Source organism: Schistocerca americana, unplaced genomic scaffold (assembly GCF_021461395.2).
Source record: "Schistocerca americana isolate TAMUIC-IGC-003095 unplaced genomic scaffold, iqSchAmer2.1 HiC_scaffold_633, whole genome shotgun sequence".
NCBI classification, from domain to species: Eukaryota; Metazoa; Arthropoda; class Insecta; order Orthoptera; family Acrididae; genus Schistocerca; species Schistocerca americana.
In genome coordinates, this window is record NW_025726383.1 from 57,457 (window position 1) to 79,138 (window position 21,682).

General features: G+C 48.9%; 9 non-coding genes across 9 annotated transcripts; all 9 read left to right on the plus strand.

The window, feature by feature from the left end:
• Positions 1–1,650: 1,650 nt before the first annotated feature.
• On the plus strand, positions 1,651–1,812 carry LOC124588088. The gene has a single exon (XR_006975725.1). It is a non-coding gene; the product is annotated as a U1 spliceosomal RNA (small nuclear RNA).
• Positions 1,813–3,951: 2,139 nt separating this feature from the next.
• Positions 3,952–4,113, plus strand: LOC124588084. Its single transcript, XR_006975721.1, has one exon. It is a non-coding gene; the product is annotated as a U1 spliceosomal RNA (small nuclear RNA).
• A 2,139-nt stretch (positions 4,114–6,252) lies between these two features.
• Positions 6,253–6,414, plus strand: LOC124588053. The gene has a single exon (XR_006975693.1). It is a non-coding gene; the product is annotated as a U1 spliceosomal RNA (small nuclear RNA).
• A 2,139-nt stretch (positions 6,415–8,553) lies between these two features.
• LOC124588054 lies at positions 8,554–8,715 on the plus strand. Its single transcript, XR_006975694.1, has one exon. It is a non-coding gene; the product is annotated as a U1 spliceosomal RNA (small nuclear RNA).
• Positions 8,716–10,854: 2,139 nt separating this feature from the next.
• Positions 10,855–11,016, plus strand: LOC124588055. Its single transcript, XR_006975695.1, has one exon. It is a non-coding gene; the product is annotated as a U1 spliceosomal RNA (small nuclear RNA).
• A 2,139-nt stretch (positions 11,017–13,155) lies between these two features.
• LOC124588056 lies at positions 13,156–13,317 on the plus strand. The gene has a single exon (XR_006975696.1). It is a non-coding gene; the product is annotated as a U1 spliceosomal RNA (small nuclear RNA).
• Positions 13,318–15,456: 2,139 nt separating this feature from the next.
• Positions 15,457–15,618, plus strand: LOC124588085. The gene has a single exon (XR_006975722.1). It is a non-coding gene; the product is annotated as a U1 spliceosomal RNA (small nuclear RNA).
• A 2,139-nt stretch (positions 15,619–17,757) lies between these two features.
• On the plus strand, positions 17,758–17,919 carry LOC124588058. Its single transcript, XR_006975697.1, has one exon. It is a non-coding gene; the product is annotated as a U1 spliceosomal RNA (small nuclear RNA).
• Positions 17,920–20,058: 2,139 nt separating this feature from the next.
• On the plus strand, positions 20,059–20,220 carry LOC124588059. The gene has a single exon (XR_006975698.1). It is a non-coding gene; the product is annotated as a U1 spliceosomal RNA (small nuclear RNA).
• The last annotated feature ends 1,462 nt before the right edge of the window (positions 20,221–21,682 follow it).

The following is a 21,682-nucleotide window of genomic DNA, read 5'->3' on the forward strand; positions in this document are numbered from 1 at the left end:
AATCGAAGGAAGTAACATGACGAGCTGCACCGAAAACGAGAAACATAGATTCTAGCCAACAGCGCCCTGTGCTCCCAGGCGAGGCGGCCACCCATCCAAGCCCAACGTCGGTGATCGGACGAGAACCGGCGTATTTGCACCCTTTTCTTACCCCGTTGCCGTTGGCGAGTGAATGCTGCAACGTGTGCTGGCAAGTCAGCTTCGGATCCTCACTTAACTTCCACACACAGTGAATATCTTCCTGGCCACGACAGTTTCCCGCCGCAGTTGGCGTCTACCTGCTCCAAGGACTGGCCTTTCGTCGCAGTGGTTGTGTTTCATCTGACAACTTTGCAGGCAACCTAAAATAACGCTTGGAAATGAGCAATTTTTAAAGCACGAGGAGGACTGAAAACGACCGCATGAAATTATTAAGCTCGGTTTCGATTGCAACAATTCCAATGAAATACTCACGTACACTAATTGCAGAGATAGGTAGGAATAAATAAATAAATTCGTTGTTGAATCACTACATTCGGAGAAAAAAAAATTACACTGTATTATTTAATATCATTTCTTTACACTTCAGAACTGTTACTACTTCAAAAACAAGCAATTTAATTTATCCTTACTTACTCCATGTCCAAGCAAAGAGGCAGAGAGGGGTGAATGTAATGCCTGCAGCAGTTTCAAATGTTTGCACATATAAAACTACTCATAGCGTCACCATAGTCATAAGACATTAATCATTTATGAAATGCCGCAAAATTAATCTGCAGCAAGCTGTGTTGCCATTAGATGGCAATGGCATTGTTTTGACAGTGCTACCTAGTAGTGGTGCAGCCTAAACGAATTAATTACTTCCCCTAAACTTTTCCATCTAGCTTAAATAATGAAGCATTATACTTTCATATGCGTGAAGGAAATATCTCCACATTCTGAATTAAAGAGAACACAAATTTCGTCCGAGCTTTCCAGATCGTGCTCGAGATGAACAGAAAAAAGAAGTGTTACCTTACCTTCACGTGTCTTCTGTTCCATCAGCGTCCAATGGGGTAAGTTGCAGTTTTTGCTGATTATTGCCTGATGACGTGATGTTTGTCCCTCGTGTACAACACCCACGAGTGCATACAGCTTCCTTAGAACATCTGATAGTCTGAGCTTGGTCCTTCGGTTGCTCAGCGACAGACAAGGGCGATTGACAATGCTGCCGTATTTCCTAGCACTATGGGCTCCCACGGAGGGAGCAAAGGTAAGAGAAATAATTGATTTTGTGGCTTGCACTGTGGCTGGAAGATACAGCCATTCAGCAAATCTCATTTGCCGTTTTGACACCGGCCGAGAAAGAGGGCGACTTTCAGGCGGAGAGGGTGGCTCGAAGGCGGTAACCCCGACATGGCCCGCCATCTCCCGGAGGGTGCAGTAACTTAACCCCAGCAACGGCCGGCGCCGCGAGTCGCGATGTCTTCCGCACGAAAACTGCATCGCTTTCTGCAGAAGGCCGTTATTGTGCCTGTCTGCTTGCTAACACGACGGCCAACAGCGCGTTTCTAAGGAAGCAAGTACATTCACGGCACCATGCTCTTCGCCGAATGCGACAACGTCAAGAGTTCTCGTTCCACTACGATAGCGCGACGCATTACAAATATTCGCCTGAGGCCGAGGAGAAGCATACTTACCTGGCGTAGAGGATACCGTGATCATGAAGGCGGTTTCTCCGGGGTGAGGCTTGTCCATTGCACTTCGGTCGAGCTGACCCCCGCGATTACTCCAAATGCGAGTAACTCGGGCGCATAATTTTTGGTAGTCGGGACTGCGTTCGCGCTGTCCCGGTGCTAATCTCCATTACAATCAAAGCATCTCCTCGTGTTGGACGATAACTACTGTACTGTGAGTGATTTACCAGCTTCTCGTAACCGATGATGCCTCCACTAGAAGCGACAAAATACACTAGGAAACGGCGTCGAAAGCTAGAGCCAGCGCACTGCTCTTCAACCGCGTGGCACGCGCGCTCGTAATAACAGCGGAAGCCGCGAGATGGCTCAGGCCACCTAACTTGGCTACGATTTCCGTATTAACGGTCGAACGGCCCCTTTTAGCATTCTCTGTCCATAAACGGATTGCGCGCCAAACGTTATTCGGCGGCGCGGCATTCCCTGCAAGCACAGTGACTGCTGTGGCGCGAGCGGGCGTACAGGGGCCATCGGCCAGCCGAACGCTTTGGTGCCTGTGGCATGGTACATGAGGGGCCGGAAGCAAGCGTCTAGCGTAGCGTCTCGGGACTTGCAGACTTGCGGCACTTGAGGAGCTTGTGGGGATGTGAATCGAAGGAAGTAACATGACGAGCTGCACCGAAAACGAGAAACATAGATTCTAGCCAACAGCGCCCTGTGCTCCCAGGCGAGGCGGCCACCCATCCAAGCCCAACGTCGGTGATCGGACGAGAACCGGCGTATTTGCACCCTTTTCTTACCCCGTTGCCGTTGGCGAGTGAATGCTGCAACGTGTGCTGGCAAGTCAGCTTCGGATCCTCACTTAACTTCCACACACAGTGAATATCTTCCTGGCCACGACAGTTTCCCGCCGCAGTTGGCGTCTACCTGCTCCAAGGACTGGCCTTTCGTCGCAGTGGTTGTGTTTCATCTGACAACTTTGCAGGCAACCTAAAATAACGCTTGGAAATGAGCAATTTTTAAAGCACGAGGAGGACTGAAAACGACCGCATGAAATTATTAAGCTCGGTTTCGATTGCAACAATTCCAATGAAATACTCACGTACACTAATTGCAGAGATAGGTAGGAATAAATAAATAAATTCGTTGTTGAATCACTACATTCGGAGAAAAAAAAATTACACTGTATTATTTAATATCATTTCTTTACACTTCAGAACTGTTACTACTTCAAAAACAAGCAATTTAATTTATCCTTACTTACTCCATGTCCAAGCAAAGAGGCAGAGAGGGGTGAATGTAATGCCTGCAGCAGTTTCAAATGTTTGCACATATAAAACTACTCATAGCGTCACCATAGTCATAAGACATTAATCATTTATGAAATGCCGCAAAATTAATCTGCAGCAAGCTGTGTTGCCATTAGATGGCAATGGCATTGTTTTGACAGTGCTACCTAGTAGTGGTGCAGCCTAAACGAATTAATTACTTCCCCTAAACTTTTCCATCTAGCTTAAATAATGAAGCATTATACTTTCATATGCGTGAAGGAAATATCTCCACATTCTGAATTAAAGAGAACACAAATTTCGTCCGAGCTTTCCAGATCGTGCTCGAGATGAACAGAAAAAAGAAGTGTTACCTTACCTTCACGTGTCTTCTGTTCCATCAGCGTCCAATGGGGTAAGTTGCAGTTTTTGCTGATTATTGCCTGATGACGTGATGTTTGTCCCTCGTGTACAACACCCACGAGTGCATACAGCTTCCTTAGAACATCTGATAGTCTGAGCTTGGTCCTTCGGTTGCTCAGCGACAGACAAGGGCGATTGACAATGCTGCCGTATTTCCTAGCACTATGGGCTCCCACGGAGGGAGCAAAGGTAAGAGAAATAATTGATTTTGTGGCTTGCTCTGTGGCTGGAAGATACAGTCATTCAGCAAATCTCATTTGCCGTTTTGACACCGGCCGAGAAAGAGGGCGACTTTCAGGCGGAGAGGGTGGCTCGAAGGCGGTAACCCCGACATGGCCCGCCATCTCCCGGAGGGTGCAGTAACTTAACCCCAGCAACGGCCGGCGCCGCGAGTCGCGATGTCTTCCGCACGAAAACTGCATTGCTTTCTGCAGAAGGCCGTTATTGTGCCTGTCTGCTTGCTAACTCGACGGCCAACAGCGCGTTTCTAAGGAAGCAAGTACATTCACGGCACCATGCTCTTCGCCGAATGCGACAACGTCAAGAGTTCTCGTTCCACTACGATGGCGCGACGCATTACAAATATTCGCCTGAGGCCGAGGAGAAGCATACTTACCTGGCGTAGAGGATACCGTGATCATGAAGGCGGTTCCTCCGGGGTGAGGCTTGTCCATTGCACTTCGGTCGAGCTGACCCCCGCGATTACTCCAAATGCGAGTAACTCGGGCGCATAAATTTTGGTAGTCGGGACTGCGTTCGCGCTGTCCCGGTGCTAATCTCCATTACAATCAAAGCATCTCCTCGTGTTGGACGATAACTACTGTACTGTGAGTGATTTACCAGCTTCTCATAACCGATGATGCCTCCACTAGAAGCGACAAAATACACTAGGAAACGGCGTCGAAAGCTAGAGCCAGCGCACTGCTCTTCAACCGCGTGGCACGCGCGCTCGTAATAACAGCGGAAGCCGCGAGATGGCTCAGGCCACCTAACTTGGCTACGATTTCCGTATTAACGGTCGAACGGCCCCTTTTAGCATTCTCTGTCCATAAACGGATTGCGCGCCAAACGTTATTCGGCGGCGCGGCATTCCCTGCAAGCACAGTGACTGCTGTGGCGCGAGCGGGCGTACAGGGGCCATCGGCCAGCCGAACGCTTTGGTGCCTGTGGCATGGTACATGAGGGGCCGGAAGCAAGCGTCTAGCGTAGCGTCTCGGGACTTGCAGACTTGCGGCACTTGAGGAGCTTGTGGGGATGTGAATCGAAGGAAGTAACATGACGAGCTGCACCGAAAACGAGAAACATAGATTCTAGCCAACAGCGCCCTGTGCTCCCAGGCGAGGCGGCCACCCATCCAAGCCCAACGTCGGTGATCGGACGAGAACCGGCGTATTTGCACCCTTTTCTTACCCCGTTGCCGTTGGCGAGTGAATGCTGCAACGTGTGCTGGCAAGTCAGCTTCGGATCCTCACTTAACTTCCACACACAGTGAATATCTTCCTGGCCACGACAGTTTCCCGCCGCAGTTGGCGTCTACCTGCTCCAAGGACTGGCCTTTCGTCGCAGTGGTTGTGTTTCATCTGACAACTTTGCAGGCAACCTAAAATAACGCTTGGAAATGAGCAATTTTTAAAGCACGAGGAGGACTGAAAACGACCGCATGAAATTATTAAGCTCGGTTTCGATTGCAACAATTCCAATGAAATACTCACGTACACTAATTGCAGAGATAGGTAGGAATAAATAAATAAATTCGTTGTTGAATCACTACATTCGGAGAAAAAAAAATTACACTGTATTATTTAATATCATTTCTTTACACTTCAGAACTGTTACTACTTCAAAAACAAGCAATTTAATTTATCCTTACTTACTCCATGTCCAAGCAAAGAGGCAGAGAGGGGTGAATGTAATGCCTGCAGCAGTTTCAAATGTTTGCACATATAAAACTACTCATAGCGTCACCATAGTCATAAGACATTAATCATTTATGAAATGCCGCAAAATTAATCTGCAGCAAGCTGTGTTGCCATTAGATGGCAATGGCATTGTTTTGACAGTGCTACCTAGTAGTGGTGCAGCCTAAACGAATTAATTACTTCCCCTAAACTTTTCCATCTAGCTTAAATAATGAAGCATTATACTTTCATATGCGTGAAGGAAATATCTCCACATTCTGAATTAAAGAGAACACAAATTTCGTCCGAGCTTTCCAGATCGTGCTCGAGATGAACAGAAAAAAGAAGTGTTACCTTACCTTCACGTGTCTTCTGTTCCATCAGCGTCCAATGGGGTAAGTTGCAGTTTTTGCTGATTATTGCCTGATGACGTGATGTTTGTCCCTCGTGTACAACACCCACGAGTGCATACAGCTTCCTTAGAACATCTGATAGTCTGAGCTTGGTCCTTCGGTTGCTCAGCGACAGACAAGGGCGATTGACAATGCTGCCGTATTTCCTAGCACTATGGGCTCCCACGGAGGGAGCAAAGGTAAGAGAAATAATTGATTTTGTGGCTTGCACTGTGGCTGGAAGATACAGCCATTCAGCAAATCTCATTTGCCGTTTTGACACCGGCCGAGAAAGAGGGCGACTTTCAGGCGGAGAGGGTGGCTCGAAGGCGGTAACCCCGACATGGCCCGCCATCTCCCGGAGGGTGCAGTAACTTAACCCCAGCAACGGCCGGCGCCGCGAGTCGCGATGTCTTCCGCACGAAAACTGCATCGCTTTCTGCAGAAGGCCGTTATTGTGCCTGTCTGCTTGCTAACACGACGGCCAACAGCGCGTTTCTAAGGAAGCAAGTACATTCACGGCACCATGCTCTTCGCCGAATGCGACAACGTCAAGAGTTCTCGTTCCACTACGATAGCGCGACGCATTACAAATATTCGCCTGAGGCCGAGGAGAAGCATACTTACCTGGCGTAGAGGATACCGTGATCATGAAGGCGGTTTCTCCGGGGTGAGGCTTGTCCATTGCACTTCGGTCGAGCTGACCCCCGCGATTACTCCAAATGCGAGTAACTCGGGCGCATAATTTTTGGTAGTCGGGACTGCGTTCGCGCTGTCCCGGTGCTAATCTCCATTACAATCAAAGCATCTCCTCGTGTTGGACGATAACTACTGTACTGTGAGTGATTTACCAGCTTCTCGTAACCGATGATGCCTCCACTAGAAGCGACAAAATACACTAGGAAACGGCGTCGAAAGCTAGAGCCAGCGCACTGCTCTTCAACCGCGTGGCACGCGCGCTCGTAATAACAGCGGAAGCCGCGAGATGGCTCAGGCCACCTAACTTGGCTACGATTTCCGTATTAACGGTCGAACGGCCCCTTTTAGCATTCTCTGTCCATAAACGGATTGCGCGCCAAACGTTATTCGGCGGCGCGGCATTCCCTGCAAGCACAGTGACTGCTGTGGCGCGAGCGGGCGTACAGGGGCCATCGGCCAGCCGAACGCTTTGGTGCCTGTGGCATGGTACATGAGGGGCCGGAAGCAAGCGTCTAGCGTAGCGTCTCGGGACTTGCAGACTTGCGGCACTTGAGGAGCTTGTGGGGATGTGAATCGAAGGAAGTAACATGACGAGCTGCACCGAAAACGAGAAACATAGATTCTAGCCAACAGCGCCCTGTGCTCCCAGGCGAGGCGGCCACCCATCCAAGCCCAACGTCGGTGATCGGACGAGAACCGGCGTATTTGCACCCTTTTCTTACCCCGTTGCCGTTGGCGAGTGAATGCTGCAACGTGTGCTGGCAAGTCAGCTTCGGATCCTCACTTAACTTCCACACGCAGTGAATATCTTCCTGGCCACGACAGTTTCCCGCCGCAGTTGGCGTCTACCTGCTCCAAGGACTGGCCTTTCGTCGCAGTGGTTGTGTTTCATCTGACAACTTTGCAGGCAACCTAAAATAACGCTTGGAAATGAGCAATTTTTAAAGCACGAGGAGGACTGAAAACGACCGCATGAAATTATTAAGCTCGGTTTCGATTGCAACAATTCCAATGAAATACTCACGTACACTAATTGCAGAGATAGGTAGGAATAAATAAATAAATTCGTTGTTGAATCACTACATTCGGAGAAAAAAAAATTACACTGTATTATTTAATATCATTTCTTTACACTTCAGAACTGTTACTACTTCAAAAACAAGCAATTTAATTTATCCTTACTTACTCCATGTCCAAGCAAAGAGGCAGAGAGGGGTGAATGTAATGCCTGCAGCAGTTTCAAATGTTTGCACATATAAAACTACTCATAGCGTCACCATAGTCATAAGACATTAATCATTTATGAAATGCCGCAAAATTAATCTGCAGCAAGCTGTGTTGCCATTAGATGGCAATGGCATTGTTTTGACAGTGCTACCTAGTAGTGGTGCAGCCTAAACGAATTAATTACTTCCCCTAAACTTTTCCATCTAGCTTAAATAATGAAGCATTATACTTTCATATGCGTGAAGGAAATATCTCCACATTCTGAATTAAAGAGAACACAAATTTCGTCCGAGCTTTCCAGATCGTGCTCGAGATGAACAGAAAAAAGAAGTGTTACCTTACCTTCACGTGTCTTCTGTTCCATCAGCGTCCAATGGGGTAAGTTGCAGTTTTTGCTGATTATTGCCTGATGACGTGATGTTTGTCCCTCGTGTACAACACCCACGAGTGCATACAGCTTCCTTAGAACATCTGATAGTCTGAGCTTGGTCCTTCGGTTGCTCAGCGACAGACAAGGGCGATTGACAATGCTGCCGTATTTCCTAGCACTATGGGCTCCCACGGAGGGAGCAAAGGTAAGAGAAATAATTGATTTTGTGGCTTGCACTGTGGCTGGAAGATACAGCCATTCAGCAAATCTCATTTGCCGTTTTGACACCGGCCGAGAAAGAGGGCGACTTTCAGGCGGAGAGGGTGGCTCGAAGGCGGTAACCCCGACATGGCCCGCCATCTCCCGGAGGGTGCAGTAACTTAACCCCAGCAACGGCCGGCGCCGCGAGTCGCGATGTCTTCCGCACGAAAACTGCATCGCTTTCTGCAGAAGGCCGTTATTGTGCCTGTCTGCTTGCTAACACGACGGCCAACAGCGCGTTTCTAAGGAAGCAAGTACATTCACGGCACCATGCTCTTCGCCGAATGCGACAACGTCAAGAGTTCTCGTTCCACTACGATAGCGCGACGCATTACAAATATTCGCCTGAGGCCGAGGAGAAGCATACTTACCTGGCGTAGAGGATACCGTGATCATGAAGGCGGTTTCTCCGGGGTGAGGCTTGTCCATTGCACTTCGGTCGAGCTGACCCCCGCGATTACTCCAAATGCGAGTAACTCGGGCGCATAATTTTTGGTAGTCGGGACTGCGTTCGCGCTGTCCCGGTGCTAATCTCCATTACAATCAAAGCATCTCCTCGTGTTGGACGATAACTACTGTACTGTGAGTGATTTACCAGCTTCTCGTAACCGATGATGCCTCCACTAGAAGCGACAAAATACACTAGGAAACGGCGTCGAAAGCTAGAGCCAGCGCACTGCTCTTCAACCGCGTGGCACGCGCGCTCGTAATAACAGCGGAAGCCGCGAGATGGCTCAGGCCACCTAACTTGGCTACGATTTCCGTATTAACGGTCGAACGGCCCCTTTTAGCATTCTCTGTCCATAAACGGATTGCGCGCCAAACGTTATTCGGCGGCGCGGCATTCCCTGCAAGCACAGTGACTGCTGTGGCGCGAGCGGGCGTACAGGGGCCATCGGCCAGCCGAACGCTTTGGTGCCTGTGGCATGGTACATGAGGGGCCGGAAGCAAGCGTCTAGCGTAGCGTCTCGGGACTTGCAGACTTGCGGCACTTGAGGAGCTTGTGGGGATGTGAATCGAAGGAAGTAACATGACGAGCTGCACCGAAAACGAGAAACATAGATTCTAGCCAACAGCGCCCTGTGCTCCCAGGCGAGGCGGCCACCCATCCAAGCCCAACGTCGGTGATCGGACGAGAACCGGCGTATTTGCACCCTTTTCTTACCCCGTTGCCGTTGGCGAGTGAATGCTGCAACGTGTGCTGGCAAGTCAGCTTCGGATCCTCACTTAACTTCCACACGCAGTGAATATCTTCCTGGCCACGACAGTTTCCCGCCGCAGTTGGCGTCTACCTGCTCCAAGGACTGGCCTTTCGTCGCAGTGGTTGTGTTTCATCTGACAACTTTGCAGGCAACCTAAAATAACGCTTGGAAATGAGCAATTTTTAAAGCACGAGGAGGACTGAAAACGACCGCATGAAATTATTAAGCTCGGTTTCGATTGCAACAATTCCAATGAAATACTCACGTACACTAATTGCAGAGATAGGTAGGAATAAATAAATAAATTCGTTGTTGAATCACTACATTCGGAGAAAAAAAAATTACACTGTATTATTTAATATCATTTCTTTACACTTCAGAACTGTTACTACTTCAAAAACAAGCAATTTAATTTATCCTTACTTACTCCATGTCCAAGCAAAGAGGCAGAGAGGGGTGAATGTAATGCCTGCAGCAGTTTCAAATGTTTGCACATATAAAACTACTCATAGCGTCACCATAGTCATAAGACATTAATCATTTATGAAATGCCGCAAAATTAATCTGCAGCAAGCTGTGTTGCCATTAGATGGCAATGGCATTGTTTTGACAGTGCTACCTAGTAGTGGTGCAGCCTAAACGAATTAATTACTTCCCCTAAACTTTTCCATCTAGCTTAAATAATGAAGCATTATACTTTCATATGCGTGAAGGAAATATCTCCACATTCTGAATTAAAGAGAACACAAATTTCGTCCGAGCTTTCCAGATCGTGCTCGAGATGAACAGAAAAAAGAAGTGTTACCTTACCTTCACGTGTCTTCTGTTCCATCAGCGTCCAATGGGGTAAGTTGCAGTTTTTGCTGATTATTGCCTGATGACGTGATGTTTGTCCCTCGTGTACAACACCCACGAGTGCATACAGCTTCCTTAGAACATCTGATAGTCTGAGCTTGGTCCTTCGGTTGCTCAGCGACAGACAAGGGCGATTGACAATGCTGCCGTATTTCCTAGCACTATGGGCTCCCACGGAGGGAGCAAAGGTAAGAGAAATAATTGATTTTGTGGCTTGCACTGTGGCTGGAAGATACAGCCATTCAGCAAATCTCATTTGCCGTTTTGACACCGGCCGAGAAAGAGGGCGACTTTCAGGCGGAGAGGGTGGCTCGAAGGCGGTAACCCCGACATGGCCCGCCATCTCCCGGAGGGTGCAGTAACTTAACCCCAGCAACGGCCGGCGCCGCGAGTCGCGATGTCTTCCGCACGAAAACTGCATCGCTTTCTGCAGAAGGCCGTTATTGTGCCTGTCTGCTTGCTAACACGACGGCCAACAGCGCGTTTCTAAGGAAGCAAGTACATTCACGGCACCATGCTCTTCGCCGAATGCGACAACGTCAAGAGTTCTCGTTCCACTACGATAGCGCGACGCATTACAAATATTCGCCTGAGGCCGAGGAGAAGCATACTTACCTGGCGTAGAGGATACCGTGATCATGAAGGCGGTTTCTCCGGGGTGAGGCTTGTCCATTGCACTTCGGTCGAGCTGACCCCCGCGATTACTCCAAATGCGAGTAACTCGGGCGCATAATTTTTGGTAGTCGGGACTGCGTTCGCGCTGTCCCGGTGCTAATCTCCATTACAATCAAAGCATCTCCTCGTGTTGGACGATAACTACTGTACTGTGAGTGATTTACCAGCTTCTCGTAACCGATGATGCCTCCACTAGAAGCGACAAAATACACTAGGAAACGGCGTCGAAAGCTAGAGCCAGCGCACTGCTCTTCAACCGCGTGGCACGCGCGCTCGTAATAACAGCGGAAGCCGCGAGATGGCTCAGGCCACCTAACTTGGCTACGATTTCCGTATTAACGGTCGAACGGCCCCTTTTAGCATTCTCTGTCCATAAACGGATTGCGCGCCAAACGTTATTCGGCGGCGCGGCATTCCCTGCAAGCACAGTGACTGCTGTGGCGCGAGCGGGCGTACAGGGGCCATCGGCCAGCCGAACGCTTTGGTGCCTGTGGCATGGTACATGAGGGGCCGGAAGCAAGCGTCTAGCGTAGCGTCTCGGGACTTGCAGACTTGCGGCACTTGAGGAGCTTGTGGGGATGTGAATCGAAGGAAGTAACATGACGAGCTGCACCGAAAACGAGAAACATAGATTCTAGCCAACAGCGCCCTGTGCTCCCAGGCGAGGCGGCCACCCATCCAAGCCCAACGTCGGTGATCGGACGAGAACCGGCGTATTTGCACCCTTTTCTTACCCCGTTGCCGTTGGCGAGTGAATGCTGCAACGTGTGCTGGCAAGTCAGCTTCGGATCCTCACTTAACTTCCACACGCAGTGAATATCTTCCTGGCCACGACAGTTTCCCGCCGCAGTTGGCGTCTACCTGCTCCAAGGACTGGCCTTTCGTCGCAGTGGTTGTGTTTCATCTGACAACTTTGCAGGCAACCTAAAATAACGCTTGGAAATGAGCAATTTTTAAAGCACGAGGAGGACTGAAAACGACCGCATGAAATTATTAAGCTCGGTTTCGATTGCAACAATTCCAATGAAATACTCACGTACACTAATTGCAGAGATAGGTAGGAATAAATAAATAAATTCGTTGTTGAATCACTACATTCGGAGAAAAAAAAATTACACTGTATTATTTAATATCATTTCTTTACACTTCAGAACTGTTACTACTTCAAAAACAAGCAATTTAATTTATCCTTACTTACTCCATGTCCAAGCAAAGAGGCAGAGAGGGGTGAATGTAATGCCTGCAGCAGTTTCAAATGTTTGCACATATAAAACTACTCATAGCGTCACCATAGTCATAAGACATTAATCATTTATGAAATGCCGCAAAATTAATCTGCAGCAAGCTGTGTTGCCATTAGATGGCAATGGCATTGTTTTGACAGTGCTACCTAGTAGTGGTGCAGCCTAAACGAATTAATTACTTCCCCTAAACTTTTCCATCTAGCTTAAATAATGAAGCATTATACTTTCATATGCGTGAAGGAAATATCTCCACATTCTGAATTAAAGAGAACACAAATTTCGTCCGAGCTTTCCAGATCGTGCTCGAGATGAACAGAAAAAAGAAGTGTTACCTTACCTTCACGTGTCTTCTGTTCCATCAGCGTCCAATGGGGTAAGTTGCAGTTTTTGCTGATTATTGCCTGATGACGTGATGTTTGTCCCTCGTGTACAACACCCACGAGTGCATACAGCTTCCTTAGAACATCTGATAGTCTGAGCTTGGTCCTTCGGTTGCTCAGCGACAGACAAGGGCGATTGACAATGCTGCCGTATTTCCTAGCACTATGGGCTCCCACGGAGGGAGCAAAGGTAAGAGAAATAATTGATTTTGTGGCTTGCACTGTGGCTGGAAGATACAGCCATTCAGCAAATCTCATTTGCCGTTTTGACACCGGCCGAGAAAGAGGGCGACTTTCAGGCGGAGAGGGTGGCTCGAAGGCGGTAACCCCGACATGGCCCGCCATCTCCCGGAGGGTGCAGTAACTTAACCCCAGCAACGGCCGGCGCCGCGAGTCGCGATGTCTTCCGCACGAAAACTGCATCGCTTTCTGCAGAAGGCCGTTATTGTGCCTGTCTGCTTGCTAACACGACGGCCAACAGCGCGTTTCTAAGGAAGCAAGTACATTCACGGCACCATGCTCTTCGCCGAATGCGACAACGTCAAGAGTTCTCGTTCCACTACGATAGCGCGACGCATTACAAATATTCGCCTGAGGCCGAGGAGAAGCATACTTACCTGGCGTAGAGGATACCGTGATCATGAAGGCGGTTTCTCCGGGGTGAGGCTTGTCCATTGCACTTCGGTCGAGCTGACCCCCGCGATTACTCCAAATGCGAGTAACTCGGGCGCATAATTTTTGGTAGTCGGGACTGCGTTCGCGCTGTCCCGGTGCTAATCTCCATTACAATCAAAGCATCTCCTCGTGTTGGACGATAACTACTGTACTGTGAGTGATTTACCAGCTTCTCGTAACCGATGATGCCTCCACTAGAAGCGACAAAATACACTAGGAAACGGCGTCGAAAGCTAGAGCCAGCGCACTGCTCTTCAACCGCGTGGCACGCGCGCTCGTAATAACAGCGGAAGCCGCGAGATGGCTCAGGCCACCTAACTTGGCTACGATTTCCGTATTAACGGTCGAACGGCCCCTTTTAGCATTCTCTGTCCATAAACGGATTGCGCGCCAAACGTTATTCGGCGGCGCGGCATTCCCTGCAAGCACAGTGACTGCTGTGGCGCGAGCGGGCGTACAGGGGCCATCGGCCAGCCGAACGCTTTGGTGCCTGTGGCATGGTACATGAGGGGCCGGAAGCAAGCGTCTAGCGTAGCGTCTCGGGACTTGCAGACTTGCGGCACTTGAGGAGCTTGTGGGGATGTGAATCGAAGGAAGTAACATGACGAGCTGCACCGAAAACGAGAAACATAGATTCTAGCCAACAGCGCCCTGTGCTCCCAGGCGAGGCGGCCACCCATCCAAGCCCAACGTCGGTGATCGGACGAGAACCGGCGTATTTGCACCCTTTTCTTACCCCGTTGCCGTTGGCGAGTGAATGCTGCAACGTGTGCTGGCAAGTCAGCTTCGGATCCTCACTTAACTTCCACACGCAGTGAATATCTTCCTGGCCACGACAGTTTCCCGCCGCAGTTGGCGTCTACCTGCTCCAAGGACTGGCCTTTCGTCGCAGTGGTTGTGTTTCATCTGACAACTTTGCAGGCAACCTAAAATAACGCTTGGAAATGAGCAATTTTTAAAGCACGAGGAGGACTGAAAACGACCGCATGAAATTATTAAGCTCGGTTTCGATTGCAACAATTCCAATGAAATACTCACGTACACTAATTGCAGAGATAGGTAGGAATAAATAAATAAATTCGTTGTTGAATCACTACATTCGGAGAAAAAAAAATTACACTGTATTATTTAATATCATTTCTTTACACTTCAGAACTGTTACTACTTCAAAAACAAGCAATTTAATTTATCCTTACTTACTCCATGTCCAAGCAAAGAGGCAGAGAGGGGTGAATGTAATGCCTGCAGCAGTTTCAAATGTTTGCACATATAAAACTACTCATAGCGTCACCATAGTCATAAGACATTAATCATTTATGAAATGCCGCAAAATTAATCTGCAGCAAGCTGTGTTGCCATTAGATGGCAATGGCATTGTTTTGACAGTGCTACCTAGTAGTGGTGCAGCCTAAACGAATTAATTACTTCCCCTAAACTTTTCCATCTAGCTTAAATAATGAAGCATTATACTTTCATATGCGTGAAGGAAATATCTCCACATTCTGAATTAAAGAGAACACAAATTTCGTCCGAGCTTTCCAGATCGTGCTCGAGATGAACAGAAAAAAGAAGTGTTACCTTACCTTCACGTGTCTTCTGTTCCATCAGCGTCCAATGGGGTAAGTTGCAGTTTTTGCTGATTATTGCCTGATGACGTGATGTTTGTCCCTCGTGTACAACACCCACGAGTGCATACAGCTTCCTTAGAACATCTGATAGTCTGAGCTTGGTCCTTCGGTTGCTCAGCGACAGACAAGGGCGATTGACAATGCTGCCGTATTTCCTAGCACTATGGGCTCCCACGGAGGGAGCAAAGGTAAGAGAAATAATTGATTTTGTGGCTTGCACTGTGGCTGGAAGATACAGCCATTCAGCAAATCTCATTTGCCGTTTTGACACCGGCCGAGAAAGAGGGCGACTTTCAGGCGGAGAGGGTGGCTCGAAGGCGGTAACCCCGACATGGCCCGCCATCTCCCGGAGGGTGCAGTAACTTAACCCCAGCAACGGCCGGCGCCGCGAGTCGCGATGTCTTCCGCACGAAAACTGCATTGCTTTCTGCAGAAGGCCGTTATTGTGCCTGTCTGCTTGCTAACTCGACGGCCAACAGCGCGTTTCTAAGGAAGCAAGTACATTCACGGCACCATGCTCTTCGCCGAATGCGACAACGTCAAGAGTTCTCGTTCCACTACGATGGCGCGACGCATTACAAATATTCGCCTGAGGCCGAGGAGAAGCATACTTACCTGGCGTAGAGGATACCGTGATCATGAAGGCGGTTCCTCCGGGGTGAGGCTTGTCCATTGCACTTCGGTCGAGCTGACCCCCGCGATTACTCCAAATGCGAGTAACTCGGGCGCATAAATTTTGGTAGTCGGGACTGCGTTCGCGCTGTCCCGGTGCTAATCTCCATTACAATCAAAGCATCTCCTCGTGTTGGACGATAACTACTGTACTGTGAGTGATTTACCAGCTTCTCATAACCGATGATGCCTCCACTAGAAGCGACAAAATACACTAGGAAACGGCGTCGAAAGCTAGAGCCAGCGCACTGCTCTTCAACCGCGTGGCACGCGCGCTCGTAATAACAGCGGAAGCCGCGAGATGGCTCAGGCCACCTAACTTGGCTACGATTTCCGTATTAACGGTCGAACGGCCCCTTTTAGCATTCTCTGTCCATAAACGGATTGCGCGCCAAACGTTATTCGGCGGCGCGGCATTCCCTGCAAGCACAGTGACTGCTGTGGCGCGAGCGGGCGTACAGGGGCCATCGGCCAGCCGAACGCTTTGGTGCCTGTGGCATGGTACATGAGGGGCCGGAAGCAAGCGTCTAGCGTAGCGTCTCGGGACTTGCAGACTTGCGGCACTTGAGGAGCTTGTGGGGATGTGAATCGAAGGAAGTAACATGACGAGCTGCACCGAAAACGAGAAACATAGATTCTAGCCAACAGCGCCCTGTGCTCCCAGGCGAGGCGGCCACCCATCCAAGCCCAACGTCGGTGATCGGACGAGAACCGGCGTATTTGCACCCTTTTCTTACCCCGTTGCCGTTGGCGAGTGAATGCTGCAACGTGTGCTGGCAAGTCAGCTTCGGATCCTCACTTAACTTCCACACACAGTGAATATCTTCCTGGCCACGACAGTTTCCCGCCGCAGTTGGCGTCTACCTGCTCCAAGGACTGGCCTTTCGTCGCAGTGGTTGTGTTTCATCTGACAACTTTGCAGGCAACCTAAAATAACGCTTGGAAATGAGCAATTTTTAAAGCACGAGGAGGACTGAAAACGACCGCATGAAATTATTAAGCTCGGTTTCGATTGCAACAATTCCAATGAAATACTCACGTACACTAATTGCAGAGATAGGTAGGAATAAATAAATAAATTCGTTGTTGAATCACTACATTCGGAGAAAAAAAAATTACACTGTATTATTTAATATCATTTCTTTACACTTCAGAACTGTTACTACTTCAAAAACAAGCAATTTAATTTATCCTTACTTACTCCATGTCCAAGCAAAGAGGCAGAGAGGGGTGAATGTAATGCCTGCAGCAGTTTCAAATGTTTGCACATATAAAACTACTCATAGCGTCACCATAGTCATAAGACATTAATCATTTATGAAATGCCGCAAAATTAATCTGCAGCAAGCTGTGTTGCCATTAGATGGCAATGGCATTGTTTTGACAGTGCTACCTAGTAGTGGTGCAGCCTAAACGAATTAATTACTTCCCCTAAACTTTTCCATCTAGCTTAAATAATGAAGCATTATACTTTCATATGCGTGAAGGAAATATCTCCACATTCTGAATTAAAGAGAACACAAATTTCGTCCGAGCTTTCCAGATCGTGCTCGAGATGAACAGAAAAAAGAAGTGTTACCTTACCTTCACGTGTCTTCTGTTCCATCAGCGTCCAATGGGGTAAGTTGCAGTTTTTGCTGATTATTGCCTGATGACGTGATGTTTGTCCCTCGTGTACAACACCCACGAGTGCATACAGCTTCCTTAGAACATCTGATAGTCTGAGCTTGGTCCTTCGGTTGCTCAGCGACAGACAAGGGCGATTGACAATGCTGCCGTATTTCCTAGCACTATGGGCTCCCACGGAGGGAGCAAAGGTAAGAGAAATAATTGATTTTGTGGCTTGCACTGTGGCTGGAAGATACAGCCATTCAGCAAATCTCATTTGCCGTTTTGACACCGGCCGAGAAAGAGGGCGACTTTCAGGCGGAGAGGGTGGCTCGAAGGCGGTAACCCCGACATGGCCCGCCATCTCCCGGAGGGTGCAGTAACTTAACCCCAGCAACGGCCGGCGCCGCGAGTCGCGATGTCTTCCGCACGAAAACTGCATCGCTTTCTGCAGAAGGCCGTTATTGTGCCTGTCTGCTTGCTAACACGACGGCCAACAGCGCGTTTCTAAGGAAGCAAGTACATTCACGGCACCATGCTCTTCGCCGAATGCGACAACGTCAAGAGTTCTCGTTCCACTACGATAGCGCGACGCATTACAAATATTCGCCTGAGGCCGAGGAGAAGCATACTTACCTGGCGTAGAGGATACCGTGATCATGAAGGCGGTTTCTCCGGGGTGAGGCTTGTCCATTGCACTTCGGTCGAGCTGACCCCCGCGATTACTCCAAATGCGAGTAACTCGGGCGCATAATTTTTGGTAGTCGGGACTGCGTTCGCGCTGTCCCGGTGCTAATCTCCATTACAATCAAAGCATCTCCTCGTGTTGGACGATAACTACTGTACTGTGAGTGATTTACCAGCTTCTCGTAACCGATGATGCCTCCACTAGAAGCGACAAAATACACTAGGAAACGGCGTCGAAAGCTAGAGCCAGCGCACTGCTCTTCAACCGCGTGGCACGCGCGCTCGTAATAACAGCGGAAGCCGCGAGATGGCTCAGGCCACCTAACTTGGCTACGATTTCCGTATTAACGGTCGAACGGCCCCTTTTAGCATTCTCTGTCCATAAACGGATTGCGCGCCAAACGTTATTCGGCGGCGCGGCATTCCCTGCAAGCACAGTGACTGCTGTGGCGCGAGCGGGCGTACAGGGGCCATCGGCCAGCCGAACGCTTTGGTGCCTGTGGCATGGTACATGAGGGGCCGGAAGCAAGCGTCTAGCGTAGCGTCTCGGGACTTGCAGACTTGCGGCACTTGAGGAGCTTGTGGGGATGTGAATCGAAGGAAGTAACATGACGAGCTGCACCGAAAACGAGAAACATAGATTCTAGCCAACAGCGCCCTGTGCTCCCAGGCGAGGCGGCCACCCATCCAAGCCCAACGTCGGTGATCGGACGAGAACCGGCGTATTTGCACCCTTTTCTTACCCCGTTGCCGTTGGCGAGTGAATGCTGCAACGTGTGCTGGCAAGTCAGCTTCGGATCCTCACTTAACTTCCACACGCAGTGAATATCTTCCTGGCCACGACAGTTTCCCGCCGCAGTTGGCGTCTACCTGCTCCAAGGACTGGCCTTTCGTCGCAGTGGTTGTGTTTCATCTGACAACTTTGCAGGCAACCTAAAATAACGCTTGGAAATGAGCAATTTTTAAAGCACGAGGAGGACTGAAAACGACCGCATGAAATTATTAAGCTCGGTTTCGATTGCAACAATTCCAATGAAATACTCACGTACACTAATTGCAGAGATAGGTAGGAATAAATAAATAAATTCGTTGTTGAATCACTACATTCGGAGAAAAAAAAATTACACTGTATTATTTAATATCATTTCTTTACACTTCAGAACTGTTACTACTTCAAAAACAAGCAATTTAATTTATCCTTACTTACTCCATGTCCAAGCAAAGAGGCAGAGAGGGGTGAATGTAATGCCTGCAGCAGTTTCAAATGTTTGCACATATAAAACTACTCATAGCGTCACCATAGTCATAAGACATTAATCATTTATGAAATGCCGCAAAATTAATCTGCAGCAAGCTGTGTTGCCATTAGATGGCAATGGCATTGTTTTGACAGTGCTACCTAGTAGTGGTGCAGCCTAAACGAATTAATTACTTCCCCTAAACTTTTCCATCTAGCTTAAATAATGAAGCATTATACTTTCATATGCGTGAAGGAAATATCTCCACATTCTGAATTAAAGAGAACACAAATTTCGTCCGAGCTTTCCAGATCGTGCTCGAGATGAACAGAAAAAAGAAGTGTTACCTTACCTTCACGTGTCTTCTGTTCCATCAGCGTCCAATGGGGTAAGTTGCAGTTTTTGCTGATTATTGCCTGATGACGTGATGTTTGTCCCTCGTGTACAACACCCACGAGTGCATACAGCTTCCTTAGAACATCTGATAGTCTGAGCTTGGTCCTTCGGTTGCTCAGCGACAGACAAGGGCGATTGACAATGCTGCCGTATTTCCTAGCACTATGGGCTCCCACGGAGGGAGCAAAGGTAAGAGAAATAATTGATTTTGTGGCTTGCACTGTGGCTGGAAGATACAGCCATTCAGCAAATCTCATTTGCCGTTTTGACACCGGCCGAGAAAGAGGGCGACTTTCAGGCGGAGAGGGTGGCTCGAAGGCGGTAACCCCGACATGGCCCGCCATCTCCCGGAGGGTGCAGTAACTTAACCCCAGCAACGGCCGGCGCCGCGAGTCGCGATGTCTTCCGCACGAAAACTGCATCGCTTTCTGCAGAAGGCCGTTATTGTGCCTGTCTGCTTGCTAACACGACGGCCAACAGCGCGTTTCTAAGGAAGCAAGTACATTCACGGCACCATGCTCTTCGCCGAATGCGACAACGTCAAGAGTTCTCGTTCCACTACGATAGCGCGACGCATTACAAATATTCGCCTGAGGCCGAGGAGAAGCATACTTACCTGGCGTAGAGGATACCGTGATCATGAAGGCGGTTTCTCCGGGGTGAGGCTTGTCCATTGCACTTCGGTCGAGCTGACCCCCGCGATTACTCCAAATGCGAGTAACTCGGGCGCATAATTTTTGGTAGTCGGGACTGCGTTCGCGCTGTCCCGGTGCTAATCTCCATTACAATCAAAGCATCTCCTCGTGTTGGACGATAACTACTGTACTGTGAGTGATTTACCAGCTTCTCGTAACCGATGATGCCTCCACTAGAAGCGACAAAATACACTAGGAAACGGCGTCGAAAGCTAGAGCCAGCGCACTGCTCTTCAACCGCGTGGCACGCGCGCTCGTAATAACAGCGGAAGCCGCGAGATGGCTCAGGCCACCTAACTTGGCTACGATTTCCGTATTAACGGTCGAACGGCCCCTTTTAGCATTCTCTGTCCATAAACGGATTGCGCGCCAAACGTTATTCGGCGGCGCGGCATTCCCTGCAAGCACAGTGACTGCTGTGGCGCGAGCGGGCGTACAGGGGCCATCGGCCAGCCGAACGCTTTGGTGCCTGTGGCATGGTACATGAGGGGCCGGAAGCAAGCGTCTAGCGTAGCGTCTCGGGACTTGCAGACTTGCGGCACTTGAGGAGCTTGTGGGGATGTGAATCGAAGGAAGTAACATGACGAGCTGCACCGAAAACGAGAAACATAGATTCTAGCCAACAGCGCCCTGTGCTCCCAGGCGAGGCGGCCACCCATCCAAGCCCAACGTCGGTGATCGGACGAGAACCGGCGTATTTGCACCCTTTTCTTACCCCGTTGCCGTTGGCGAGTGAATGCTGCAACGTGTGCTGGCAAGTCAGCTTCGGATCCTCACTTAACTTCCACACACAGTGAATATCTTCCTGGCCACGACAGTTTCCCGCCGCAGTTGGCGTCTACCTGCTCCAAGGAATGGCCTTTCGTCGCAGTGGTTGTGTTTCATCTGACAACTTTGCAGGCAACCTAAAATAACGCTTGGAAATGAGCAATTTTTAAAGCACGAGGAGGACTGAAAACGACCGCATGAAATTATTAAGCTCGGTTTCGATTGCAACAATTCCAATGAAATACTCACGTACACTAATTGCAGAGATAGGTAGGAATAAATAAATAAATTCGTTGTTGAATCTCTACATTCGGAGAAAAAAAAATTACACTGTATTGTTTAATATCATTTCTTTACACTTCAGAACTGTTACTACTTCAAAAACAAGCAATTTAATTTATCCTTACTTACTCCATGTCCAAGCAAAGAGGCAGAGAGGGGTGAATGTAATGCCTGCAGCAGTTTCAAATGTATGCACATATAAAACTACTCATAGCGTCACCATAGTCATAAGACATTAATCATTTATGAAATGCCGCAAAATTAATCTGCAGCAAGCTGTGTTGCCATTAGATGGCAATGGCATTGTTTTGACAGTGCTACCTAGTAGTGGTGCAGCCTAAACGAATTAATTACTTCCCCTAAACTTTTCCATCTAGCTTAAATAATGAAGCATTATACTTTCATATGCGTGAAGGAAATATCTCCACATTCTGAATTAAAGAGAACACAAATTTCGTCCGAGCTTTCCAGATCGTGCTCGAGATGA